The sequence below is a fragment of the Macrotis lagotis genome, chromosome X, assembly GCF_037893015.1.
Source record: "Macrotis lagotis isolate mMagLag1 chromosome X, bilby.v1.9.chrom.fasta, whole genome shotgun sequence".
Taxonomy (NCBI): Eukaryota; Metazoa; Chordata; class Mammalia; order Peramelemorphia; family Peramelidae; genus Macrotis; species Macrotis lagotis.
In genome coordinates this window covers 538,930,987-538,945,026 of record NC_133666.1, presented here as the reverse complement: position 1 = coordinate 538,945,026, position 14,040 = coordinate 538,930,987, and positions in this window count along the sequence as shown.

Here is a 14,040-nt window from a genome sequence, read left to right as displayed (position 1 = left end):
ATTCAAAAATCTCTTCTGTATATATATATATATATATATATATATATATATATATATATATATATATATATATATATGTGTGTGTGTGTGTGTGTGTGTGTGTGTGTGTGTATGCTTATAGATGTATATATAATTATATATTTTATATAAAGATATAGAAGTATAGATATAGACATAGACATAGACACAGACATAGATATAGACATAGACATAGATATAGATATATGGGGTAAACTGGAAGAAAGAGGAAGGAAGAATATTGGGGGGAAATTATCACATAAAATAGTTTTTACACAAAGAAGAGCTTTCATGGTGGAGTGGAAAATGGAAAAGTTCAAAAATCTATTTATTATCTATTTACACACATTTATGTGTATATATACTCAATTTAGCATAGCAATCAATTTTACCCAAAAGGGAAGTTGGAGGGGAAGGGAGGGCAGATAAAATGAGGTAATGCTCAGAAGCAAAACAGCCTTTTGAGAATGTGTAGAGTATAAGCCAAGAAAAAAGATAAACAGAAGAAAATAGGATGGAGAAAAATACTGTTTGTATTCATAACAATGAATATGAATTGAATGGAAGAGGAAAAGAATGAATTAAAAATAAGAATCTTAAAATATACTGTTTACAAAAAACAAACTTGAAAGAAAAAGACTCACATGCAGAGTTAAAAATAAGAAAGCAAAATGTATTATGGTTTAGTTTAAGTGGAAAAAAAGGGCTGGGGTAGCAAGCATTATCATTACAAACAATGCCAAAGAGAAAATAGACCTAATTCAAGGAAATAATCAAGGAAAATACATTTTCTAAAAGTTACTATGGCCAATGAGGTAATAGCAAAAATCTTTTATAGCAAGTTTTCAGATAAAAACCTCATTTCTAAAATATATAGGGAATTTAGTCAAATTTACAAAAATAAGTGCCATTCCCCAGCTGATAAAAGCTTAAATGATATAAAATGTTCTAAATCAATGTTGATTAAAAAATCAAATTCAAATTCTGAAACAACACTTCATACCTATTAGAAATAACAAATCCTGGAGGGAATGGAGGAAAATAAGTACACTAAGAAACTGTTGGTAGAGTTGTGAACTTTTCCAACTGTTCTGGAGAACAATTTGGATACGCTCACAAAGTGTCAGAAAACTGTAGATATACTTTGACATGGTAATATCACTACTTAGTCTGCATCCCAAAGAGATAAAAAATGAAAATAGCCTATATATACAAAAATATTTAAGCAACTATTTTTGAGTTGGCAAAGAATTAGAAACTGAATGTTTATCAATTGGAGAATGGTTGAAGAAGTTGTGTTATGCAATAGTAATAGAAGATGATTGAACTATAAGAAATGATGAGAAGAATGCTTTCCAAAAAAACCTTGGACTAACATTAACTAATGGGAAGAGAAGTGAGAAGAGCCAGAAGATCGTTGTACATAGCAACAGTCATATTGTGATGATGATGATCAACTGAGAAAGACTTAGCTAGTTTGTTACAAAGATCTAAAATAATTCTGAAGTATTCATAATAAAAAATATTCTCTAGGCTCAAGACAGAGAGAACTAATACATTCTAAGTGCAAATAGAAGTATAATTTTCATATTTTAATTTTTTGTTTTTTGTGAGACATAATTAATATGGAAACATCTTTTGCATAAACTCACATGATTAAAAAAGCAGTGTTTCAGTACTTAACGTAACATCCTATTGCTATGCCAATGATTGTCACATAGTAGTTATTGACTTTCCTACCCAATCTTTCTTTTTTAATTTTTAAAATTTTTAAAATTTAATATTTACTTATTCTAATTTTGTACAAATGTTTTTTATACATTAATAAAATATTCTTGTTTAAGAGTAAACAAAATGCACCTTCCCCCAAAAAATATAGACTCGCTTGAGCAATAAAGTAAAGGGGAGAGAAAAAAATTAAAATTAAAATTAAATAAAAATAGTAATAATTGTAGGTATGGCCAGGTGGCACAGTGGATGGAGTACCAGCCCTGAAGCCAGGAGTACCCAAGCCCAAATTTGGCCCCATACACCCAACAGTCACCCAGCTGTGTGACATACAAGCCACCCCAGACCCACTGCTCTGCAAAAACCAAGAAAAAAGAAAGGAAAAAACAAGACACAAAATAAAATAAAATAGTAATAATAGTAGAGGAAGCTGGGTGGCAGACAGAGCACTGGGCCTTGAGCCAGGAGAACTGGGGTCCAAATCCAGCCTCAGACACCCAACAATCGCCCCGCTATGTGGCCCCAGGCAGGCCACCCAGCCCCATTTGCCCTGCGCCCCTCCAAAATAATAATAATAATAGTAATAAAAATGTGCTTCAGTCTGTATTCCAACACTACCAACTCTGTCATGGGTGGATCAGATTCTTTATGATGTCCATCACAAAAGTTACTTCCATATTTTCCACCATTGCCATTGCTGATCATAATCGTAACTCCTTCCTTTCGTATTTCTCCACTACCATGCACTATATTTTTTCCTCTCCTTTCACTCTGATTCTGCTGTAGGGTAGCTGAGTGGCACAGCAGACAGATCCCTGCCCTGGGGCCAAGAGGGCCCAAGCCCCAATACCATCCCTTAGGCCCAGCATCCACCTGGCCCTATGGTCCTAGACAGGCCATCCAAATTGAGCCCCTTACAAGAAGTAAAAAAAGAAAATGTATTATATCTGACCACTCTTCCCCCATGGTCCATCCTCTCCTCCATCACTCACATCACCCCCCACTCCCCCTGCCCCCCCTTCTTACTCAAGATGCCTATATCCCATTGACTATATATGCTGTTTCCTCTCCTAGTCACCTCTGATGAGAGCAAAGATTCCATCATTCCCCCCTTCCCCCTTCCATATCAATGCAATAGCTCATTGTAATAAAGAAAAATCTTATTATATGAAATATCTTGGCCCAATCCCCCTCTCCTTTTCTTTCTCGCATTAAATTTCCCTTTTTTTCTATTGACTCCATTTTTACACCATATTTTATCTTCAAATTCAGCTTTCTCCTGTGCTTCATCTATAAAAGCTCCTTCTACCTGCTCTTTTAATTGAGAAGGTTCATATGAGTATTATGAGTGTCATTTTTCCATACGGGAATATATACAGTTCATCATCATTAAGTCCCTCATATTTTCCCCTTCTCCTCCAATCTCTATGCTTCACCTGAGTCCTGTATTTGAAGATCAAACCTTCTGTTCAGCTCTGGCCATTCCAACAGAAACATTTGAAATTCCCCTGGTTTATTGAAAGTCCATCTTTTTCCCTGGAAGAGGACATTCAGTTTTGCTGTGTAGTTGATTCTCAGTGGCATTCTAAGCTCTTTTGCCTTCTGGTATATTATATTCCAAGCCCTATGAGCTTTTAATGTAGTTGCTGCTAAGTCCTGTGAGATCCTGATTGCAGCTCCATGGTATTTGAATTGTGTCCTTCTAGCTGCTTGTAATATTTTCTCTTTTACTTGGGAGTTCCGGAACTTGGCTATAATATTCCTGGGGGTTGTTTTTCTGGGTCTCTTTCTCTGGGAGATCTGTGGATTCTCTCCATTTCTATTTTGCCCTCTGCTTCTAGGATATCAGGGCAATTTTCCTGTAGTAATTCTTTGAAAATGATGTCAAGGCTCTTTTCCTGATCATGGCTTTCAGGTATTCCAATAATTTTTAAATTATCTTTCCTAAATCTTTTTTTCCATATCAGTTGTTTTTTTCAATGAGATGTTTCACATTTTTTTCTAATTTTTCTTTCTTTTGGTGTTGAAGTATTGAGTCCTGATTTCTCATAAATTCAGCAATCTCCCTGAGTTCTATTCTTTGTCTGAAGGATTTATTTTCCTCAGAGAGCTTTCTTATTTCTTTTTCCATCTGGCCATTTTTGCTTTTTAAAGCATTCTTCTCCTCAATAACTTTTTAAACTGTTTTATACATTTGACCTAAGCTGGTTTTTAGCATGCTATTTTCTTCAGCATTTTTTTGAATTTCCTTGACTAAGCTGCTGACTTCATTTTCATGTTTTTCCTGCATCTCTCTCATTTCTTTTCCCAGTTTTTCTTCTATCACCCAAATTTGATTTTCAAAGTCTTTTTTGAGTTCTGTTATAGCCTGAGCCCAATTTCTGTTTTTCTTGCAGTCTTTAGATTCAGGAGCTTATGCTTCCTCATCTTTAGACTGAGTGTTTTGATCCTTCTTGGGCTCATAGGCAAAGTATTTCTCAATGGTGTTTCTCTTTTTACTCTGCTTACTCATTTTCCCAGCCTGAGTCTGGTTTTGGGGTGCTTCCTGAGCTTTTGGGATACTCCTACAAGGATTTCAGTGTATGAGGCTCTGTCCTCCCTTCTGGTCTGTGAATGACCATAAGCACCCCCCCCCCCTGTCATGGGGCTGAAGTGGGGGGGCCCTGCTGTTCCATTGAGGGGGGCCTAGACTGCGATCAGGATCTGAATGTGGTCAGAACCCCAGCGTCCTGTTCCAGGGACAGAGGACAGAGCTTGGCAGTCTATATCAGCTCCCTCCCTTGACTCAGTGCACTCATGCCCTAGGGGCAACTGCTTACTGGCTTCTGCTTCCTGTTCCTAGATCTGGCCACTGCTTTCTGTGTGCCCTGAGGGCTGGGCTTCACTTGCTTGCTCTGGCAAAGGTTCCCCAGTTCCCTCAAGTTGTGCTTGGTGCTCCCCAACATGTAGATCAGGAAACTCCCCAGCTGCTGTGAGCTGCGGCTCCCAGCGCCCTGGAGCTGCCTCTGGGAGGCTGAAGTTCTTTTGTTCTGGTGGACCACCCCTCTGGTGGCCCACCCCTCCAACCCAGCACAGCCTTTCTGCTCTTTCCAGGTTACCTTGAGTAGAACTGCCTCACTGGGTCCCTCTGTGGGTTCTGTCTCTTGAAAACTTAGAGTCATTAGTTTACGAGTTTTATGAGAGAGCACCTAAGAGGCAATCCTCTCTTGTTGCCATCTTGGCTCTGCCCCCCTCAGTCTTTCTTAATGGCTATACCTTCCTTTGAGATTATCTCCAAATGATGTTATCTATATCTTGTTTGTACCTCATTATTTGAATTTTGCCTTCTTATTACACTGAGTTTTTGTGATCAAGGACTATTTTTTGTCTTTCCTGTTATCCTCACTAGGTTTATATACCAGTGACTGATATATAGTATAGGCTCTTAATAAACGCTTGTTGGCTTTGCCCATTGATTTTGTATGTTTTTTAGTTCCTGATATAATGTTATATATCATAAGAATAAATGCCAGTTAACAAGTTTATGCTATTATTTGAACATTGAGTTTTATTTTTATAGAAAAAAGCAATGTTAATCAAACATGTGCTTTGTCTTCCCTTTTTCTATGGTCCTTGTCTAGATCAAACCAAACTTCTATGGATATAGACACATTATTAGGTACCACTATTTACCTGGTAGTGATATAGTATTCAAATTGCATAATTAGTAACTAACAATAATTAAACCTAATTAATGTCAACAAGTGACACAGAACAGTAATAATAAATATATTTGCATTGTAATTATTCAACTTCATATCCATTCATCTATGATTTCAACTTCTTCAGAACCCTCTGAAGAAAGCAATATAAATATCATTAACACTATTTTATAGAAGAATAAAGTTGAATACCTCATCCAGATCTAGGACTTGAACCATACCTTTTTCTGCCTTCAAAATCAGCATTCAGAGTCCATTTCTCTGTAGTACTAATTTATATTTTATCAGACTTTAGATTTTGCCAAACATTTTCATATACAATATTTAATTTGAGTCTCACAACTACTCAATGAGTTGTTTTTCCTTTGTGCAAAAGAAAAAACTAAGATGTAACAATGTCATATGTCACATAGTTAAATAAGTAGATTAAGTGGTTCTTAAAACCAGCTTTCCTGACTCAAACCAGTCTTTGTTGTCTTTAAAGATTAATATGACATTAATGTTTGGTAGTAAGTATATACTAAGGAGTATTTATAGAAATCACTTTTTGCTCTTAACCTATGATCAGTACAGGTAAGATTAGATATAGATAGAGTCTGAAGACAAGAGCTTTAAGGATATGGTGGACAAGTTATGGAGATCCTGGCATCAGGTATTAGTAAAATGTTAATAAGGTGTCAGAAACTCAGGGTGCCAAGTCTAGCTCTGGAATTTTCTAACTTCCTTCTAGACTTTAGATAAAGCATTGAATCTCTTTCAGGCATCTTCAAGAATAAAGAAGGCATAGTAAAATTTTGATAAATATAGTAATAAAAAAATTTCCTTTACAGATAATGAGGATAGCATTTCATAAAACCTTATGTCAACGAGTTATTGCTATAGTATATTATTACTATGTATCAGGAAATAACAAAAAGACCCAGCAAAGACAATAAGAAGGACAAAGCGAAGTGTCAAAGATCACCAGGCAGGATCAGGAGCAGTACTTTAATAGTTATTAGGAACCCTCTTTTAATTTTAAGATCACAATTCCTATATCTGGAAAGAACTCTGTTGTTAAAAATCAGTCTACAGAAAAAATAGGGTATGAGACACAGGGAATCAAGATAGAAGCAGAGAAAGAGGGACAAAACAGAAACTGTTCATTTCTATTAGTCCACAAGGTGAATGAAAGACACTTATTTAATAGTTACTAAGTGTAAAGTATCATGCTAAGTACTGGAAAAAAATAGAAAGTTTGAAAGACCCTATCCTCAAGAATCTTTCATTCAAATATCAGAGACAAAAAAAAAATAACATGGTAGTGACTGGGGAAGGGAGATAGGTCCAGAATGTTCCAAAGATACTTAAAGGAACAATAACACAACCTCTCAATATGCATTTTTCAGAGGCAAAGATACTGTTGCTTTGATTACTCTTAAGTATGAGAGTGGAGGATGACTATAGTGAAGATACATGGTCCCAAGTTATACAGAGCTGAATGACTTAGCTGCTACCAGCATATGTCTTAGCTTCCCCTGCTGATTTATTGGACATGGAGTCAGGAAGACTTGAGTTCAAATATATCATTAGGCACTTATTAACTGTTTAACATTAAGCATGTCACTTAACCTTTATCTGCCTCAGTTTCCTCAATTGCAATTGCAAAATGGGTGTAATAATAGCACTTACCTCCAAGGATTGTTGTGAGGATCAAATGAGATAATATTTTTTAAAAGATTAGCAGAAGTCAGTAATGGTTATACAAATTATTGTTGTTGTTATTATTATTGTTATTATTATTTAGACAGCTTTGAATGGTGAGAGGGTGGCAATAGCACTGGTGGTAATGGAGGGAAAGAAGATATCCAGGGTAAAGAGGAAGAAGATAAAAATAAAATTGGGAATTTGGTCACAAGGTCATAGGCAAAAGCTCCTAACCAGAATATACTTCCAGGACTAAGAACAATTGAAAACTCTGTATTCACAGCAGTAGATTCTGTACTTGTCTTTCAGTGCCTTAAATTCAAGATGGGGAAATCAAAGAAAATGAAACTACTCAAGAGGAACTGGCTGAGGCAGCATTTGAATCCAAGACTTCTGACTCCAAAATCAGAGCTTTTTTTCTCACCACATCAAACTCTGTTCTAGAATTCTTCACAAAGCAGGAATTAGATGCAATGATGGAATAGCTAGTTGGTTTGTTCTCTACCTCAATTAATATGGGGAAGACAAAAGAAAAGACAATCTATTGATTGACCTCTAATAGCTTACACAGTTTTCTCTGAATTTACTATTAAATATTATATGTTCTTAATGATCACTCATCTTAATGCTAAAATTGCAGGATGTGCACCAATAACCAAAGAGTACTTCATATTAAATGTTCAAAATTTCCACTATCTACTTCAGCTAATTATGCATAAAACATTGAAAACAGCAATTCTCTCCAGATGTAGGATTAATCACATAGTGAACAACAATAACTAATTTCAATAAAACCCTGTAACATGCCTAAGAAAATGGCCTTTCAATCATTGCTCCAGAAGATAAATAATTATGCCCTGTATGTGAATAATGAAATATGACTGTGGTTTTCTTGCGGTGTATTTTTAGATGCTGTCATTTATTTGGTGATTTAGGCTCTGTCATTTGGTGATTTAAAATGTGGTGTCTATAGTCAAATATTCATTAACATGCTCTAGTTCCTTCAGATTTTTTCTCCACATTTAACAATAAAGTAGAAAATACAATCTAATTCATGTCTTGTCCTAACTATGAGCTTCAGATAAAGGACCATGAGGTTATAAGCTAAATGTGAGAGCAGATCCATCTATCTTCCCAACTTTAAATTACACCTTATTCCATAATAACAAGCTATATTTCATTTTTTCCAAGGTCCTCTGGTACTATAAGAGATTGGGGGTATCCAAAATTTCTGTTACTAATTCAAGATCCCACTCATGATTTCCCACTGATTTTAGGAGTCATTAGCACCCAAGTTCCATTTAACCACTAAACAGTTTATCTTCAATGAGATATTTACTTCAAAGAAACATTTCCTGTCCCAACTTCTTGTCATGGTGGTGGTAAAAAGTACAATCTCCTCTACATTTCCTCAGTTATTGGGGAAGGAAGAGGGGATTTGAAGCTAAGTCATTTAGCTCAGTTTCTATTTGGCCTAGTCTCATGAGGTCCCAAACCCATTCTTTTCACTTCCTAGGGTTTGTTTCCTGGCATACTGGTTTCACACAATACTGAACTGTCAATAGCACTTGTCATGGAATTTCACCATCAACATTTCCAAGGCTCCATCTTTTAGGTCTGACACTCTACCATTTGCACCTAGAACTGATAAGAAATAATGGAACTACCTAAAACCCTGTAACCATTTGTCAGCATCACTGGACCAAAAGAGAAAGGTAGATGAACCTTTTCCCCAAATTCAGATTAACACATGATGCTCATGCTGTGGATGAATGAGACTTTCATTTTTTTTAATGCAATTAAAAGGAAAAGAAAAACAGAACTAAAGAGGAATAGAGAAATAGAAATAGAGATATGGAGACAAGGAGACAGGGACTGCTCCATTCTGGTAGTTTTGGAGATATTGCCCATTCAGTCTTTATTCTCATCCATATAGTAGGGAATCATAAAATCTCTTCTCTAGAGGCAGATCTCAAAAGACTCCCACATAGGTATCTCCACCCAAGGTGATTTAGGCATGTTCAAAGGCTTGTCATATATTAAAAACTTTTTCATTGATGTTTCTACCAAGGGTGATTTTTATTTGGTTGCAAAGGAATCAACTTTGTTTTGAAGACATCTATATATCAAGGAATTTTAGTATCTCATATAAGTTCTCTTTGTTCTAACAACAAACCCAGGGAATTGAGTCATAAATCTTTCTTCTTGATACCATAGATTTAGTATTTAAGGGACATTTGAGATAATTTAATCAAATTCCCTTAGTTCATGAGGAAACTGAGGTCAAAATTTGCTGAAAATCACATAGGTAGAAGAAAGATTTACAATCAGTTGTTTGAACTCAAAATCCTATATGCTTTCCACTTTCTTTGTTTTGACATGATGGTTTCTATGATGAAACAGAAAGAGCTAGCAAATTGAGAGAGGAGCCATTTAAAAATTGCAAAGTTTATAGCTTTGTACAAATCCTCATACTTATTTAAGTGTATCCTATTTAGACCTTCTATGGTGTGTACCATGAACAATTCAGTCATTAAAAAGCTTTAATAGACTGATATCAAATATTTAGAAATAAAAATGACAATTTAGTGAAATAAAAAAGTAAAAAGCAACACAAACAAAAAGTGAGCTCTGATTCTCTCTACAATTTTGTTTTCTTGCAAACAACATTGTTCAGATTTAGAATATAATAAGGTCTATGTTTTTCCCATGAGCTAGCATTTCCATGATGGTTTAGAATCAATTACAAATTAAATCCTTAAGCATAAAAGTTAATGAGTAAAGATGAAATGCTAAGGTTTTTTTTACTGTTTTTTAAAATTTTTTTTAACACTTTGATTTAAATTTTTGAATTCCACATTTCTTCATTGAATAGTATTGATTTTATTATGTACAACATTCCTCAGGTTCTTTTTCCTTCACTATTCATCAGTTCATGTGAGGCTTTCCAGTTTTTTTATGAAATTATCCTGCTTCTCCTTTCTTAGATCACAAAAAAAAATCCCATCACTGTCATATATCACAGTTCCCATATTCATTCCTCATTTGATTGTTATCCCTTCAATTTTTAATTATTAGATACCACAAAAAGATCTGCTATAGAAATTTTTGTACAAATAGTTTCTTTTTTCCTTTTGGGGGTTGTATGGGATACAGACTTAGTAGTAGTAATATTATATCAAAGGATATTCCCACTTTTATAGACCTTTGTTCATAGTTCCAAATTACTCTCCAAAATAGTTAGATCAGTTCACAACTCCACCAACAGTACAATAGTGTCCCAGGTTTACCATATCCTTTTCCACCTTCAACATTTTCCATTTTTGTCATATTAGCCAATCTGATAGGTGTTCTCTATTTGATAAAAATTGAGAAGGGGGAGAGTGATGCTTGTTCTTTAGAAATAGCCCATAGCATCATTGAAGGGAGGAGTGTCCATGTGTGTGGTTTTTTGTGCTTATGTGTGCGTGTATGTATGCATAAGGAAAATATGTAGACAATATGTTACAGAGGAATGATGACTAGATTTTAAGACAGCAGATATTTGTTCAAATCCTATGTATTAACTGTTCAATTCTGGACAAGTCATTGAAGATCTGTGAACTTCAGTTTACTCTTCTATAAAATGAGGGTATTGGATTAGATGGTCATTAATGGGCCTTCCAGTTCTAGGCCTTTTATCTTATTGATTAGACAATTATAAATGCTCTGTAGCATTTGTGAAAGATAGTATCTTATTCATAGATCCTGTTTTGAGACAAAGCACTTGGGTATGAATCTTGTCTTTGCCACCTACTAATTGTAGAACAATGCAGATCACTTGAGGAAAATGTGTTAAATTCACTGCTGCAGGACTGTTGAAAGAGATTAAAATGTAACAGGGAAATATTTATCAAAGTAAATCAGAACTCTATAGAATATTGTTGATACATGTTTTTAAGGCTATATGTACATCCTTTAAGGTTACTTATACACAGGTTAGTGGCCTCCATTTTTATTTGAGCTTGACATGTTTTACAATGTACTTGAACTTCTTTCATCATTTATTCAACTAAAACCATTTCCATTTCTAAGTATTCCATTAAGGTTTTAATTTAGTAAGTATTATGTGTATACCTTAAAATACTAGATGAGTTACTGTTTGCCTTAGAGGAAAAAATAGGAAAAAAACTCAATAATGTTCTATATAAGGTTGGCTGTTATTTTTTGCATGTTGAACTATATTCTTCCCAGGGTAAAGTTATATTCTTATAATTTTGTCACCAATAGAAACTGCATACACTTTTGCAGAATAAAAATATTACTGAAGATACACAAGTAGAATTTTTTTAGGAAAAGCATTCTAGAAGTAAGAGCAGAACCAAGCAGGTAGAATAAAGTGAACATGTTTGCCAAATTTCCCTAGAATGCCCCTCGAAACAACTTTAAAAATCATGTCACAAATTTTTAAATAAAATCATCAACCAAAATTCATTGAGTCATTTTTTTCCTTCCCAAGGCAATATAGAAAGAGACCAAAGCAGATATGCAGATACTGGGGGTGGAGCCTGGGGGACATTTGACATGGCATAAATGGCACTGACTGTGGCAGAAACATCATCAGTGGCAGGACCAAGAATTTTGAGAGACCAAAGATGGTAAGGTGATTGAATATTTTGTATGAAAGAAATTATAAGCAACCCTTGAGCTAGCACTGGTAATATAACTGGACATTTGGCAATTCTATCTCTTAATACTCAGGTCTAGGTTAGAGTTGGACATTAGAGAGGAGGGGGTGTGGTCACAGTTTCAAGAAAGTAAAAATTGTTCCTAGATAAAGACCAGAGAACTGATGAAAAAGGGCAGTGACCAGACCACATATTGGATTATGACTTAAGAAACATCAAAAATTTTCTGATCCCAATACCTAATTGTGACAACAGTATATAAAGACTGAAATCCAGTCAACCTTTCCACCAAGAATTAAGGAAAGTCTAATTCCAAAATAAAGTCCAAAGTCAAGAAATAAGCTGGAAAATGAGCAAACAATGAGAAAGAACCTTACCATAAAATCTGTGATAGTGACAGAGAAATTCAACACAAATTTCAAAAGAAGGCAATAATTTGAATACATCCACAAACAAATCATCAAAGGAAAAAAAAATTAGACATATCTAAGCAAGAATTCCTAGAAGAACTAAAGAGACAGAGAGAGATAATACAGCAAACAAAATATTTTAAAATGGAATAAGTGCTAGAAAAAAATTAGGTAAATTTGGGAGCAAAGCAAGAAAATTATAGAAAAAATTAAAATTTTAGGAAAGAGACACAAAAGTAAATCTTAAAAAGTAACTCCTTGATATCAGAATTGGACAAATGGAAAAAGGCTACAAAATTTCCCAGAAGAAAATAACTTCTTAAACACGATAAGTATGCCTGTAGATTCCATCTTTGAAGGACACAATCTTTCCACACCTTGACTTTTGCAGATTTCATTTAGATAATATCTCAATGCCTTTTTTATTTTTTTAAATGAAATTTGCATGAGGGAGGTATTTGAAAACTTATTCTCCTCTAGAGAAAATTGTGGCGTATATGTAACTGAAAACAACACCAAATATTTGTTGTTGTTTTAAATTTGGGCATAACTTTTTGTAACTCTATAGCAAAAAATTTGTAAGAAATAAGGTATGTAAAAATCTTTAAATTTGTTCATAACTCTAAAAATAGTTGTTCAAATTTTGGAGAATAGAGTGGATTGAACCATGATGATGAAGTGAGGTGAGCATTTTTTTCCCCTCAACTCTTCCATCATAGCCTTTTAAATAACTATTTTTAAAAATGGCTCATCAAATTCTGGACAGCATAACTAACCAAAAATATATCTCAGCAAGTCTTTTTATTCCAATGTAGAGCAACTTAGAAGGATGGGACATTTTCAGATACCTGAATGGGAGTGAGCCAGGAGTGAAGCATGATGGAAGACTGTCTGAGGGTCCTGAGGCAGTGACAGCTGCATGGCAAATCTGGAAGCACACAGTGCCAAAGGATGGTAAGGCAACAAAATACCTGGTCAAAAAGTGATTCTAAGGGATCTCAATTCAATTTCTGGGTACAAGATTGGCACCATTTTTTCAGATCCATCATCCATTATGAAGATTCAACTTGTAATTCTTGGGAGGAGAAAAGTGGTTGTAGTCATGATGGATCAGGGACTCTAACTGGATAAGGAGAGTAAACAAACTAGTGATCATGACTCTCCTAACATGACACCAGTTTGGCAAAAATATCTCAGATTTTTACTAGAAACAACAAGATATAAAAATTAAATTATTGGGTTAGGCATTCCCACCTTCACTTCCAGAGTTGAACAAAGTCCTACTCTAACATAGTCCAATGTCAACTGCGAAAATGAACAAATAGAAAATAGCTTAAAAATAAAAATCTACTGTGATAATAGGGAACCTAAAGACAGATTCAGAAGATGACAGAGACTTGAAAACACCTAATAGCAAAACATCAAAGAAAAATGAAGATGTGACATAAATTCAATAAAAATTCTTAGAAGTTCTAAAAAGAAAGTGATAAAATAGCAATTAAAAAATAAATTAATAGAGGGAAATAGGGTAAATGAATGAGAGCAATTCAAGAAAATTATGAAAAGAATTTTAACAGTTTGTTAAAACAGGTACAAAAATGCTGAGGGGAAGTAGCAGCTTTAAAACCAGAATGTTCCAAAGGTTGAAGAGGTACAAAAATAAATAAGTAAAACAAAGAAAAAAATGAAAAAATTTTAATTGGCTAATGGAAACTAATGATTTTTTTTAAAAAATTAAGAAACACAAAGGTCAAAAGCAGGAAAAAATTAAAAATATAAAGTAATTCATTGAGGAAAAATAAACTAACAGAGAAAATAGTTCAAGAAGAG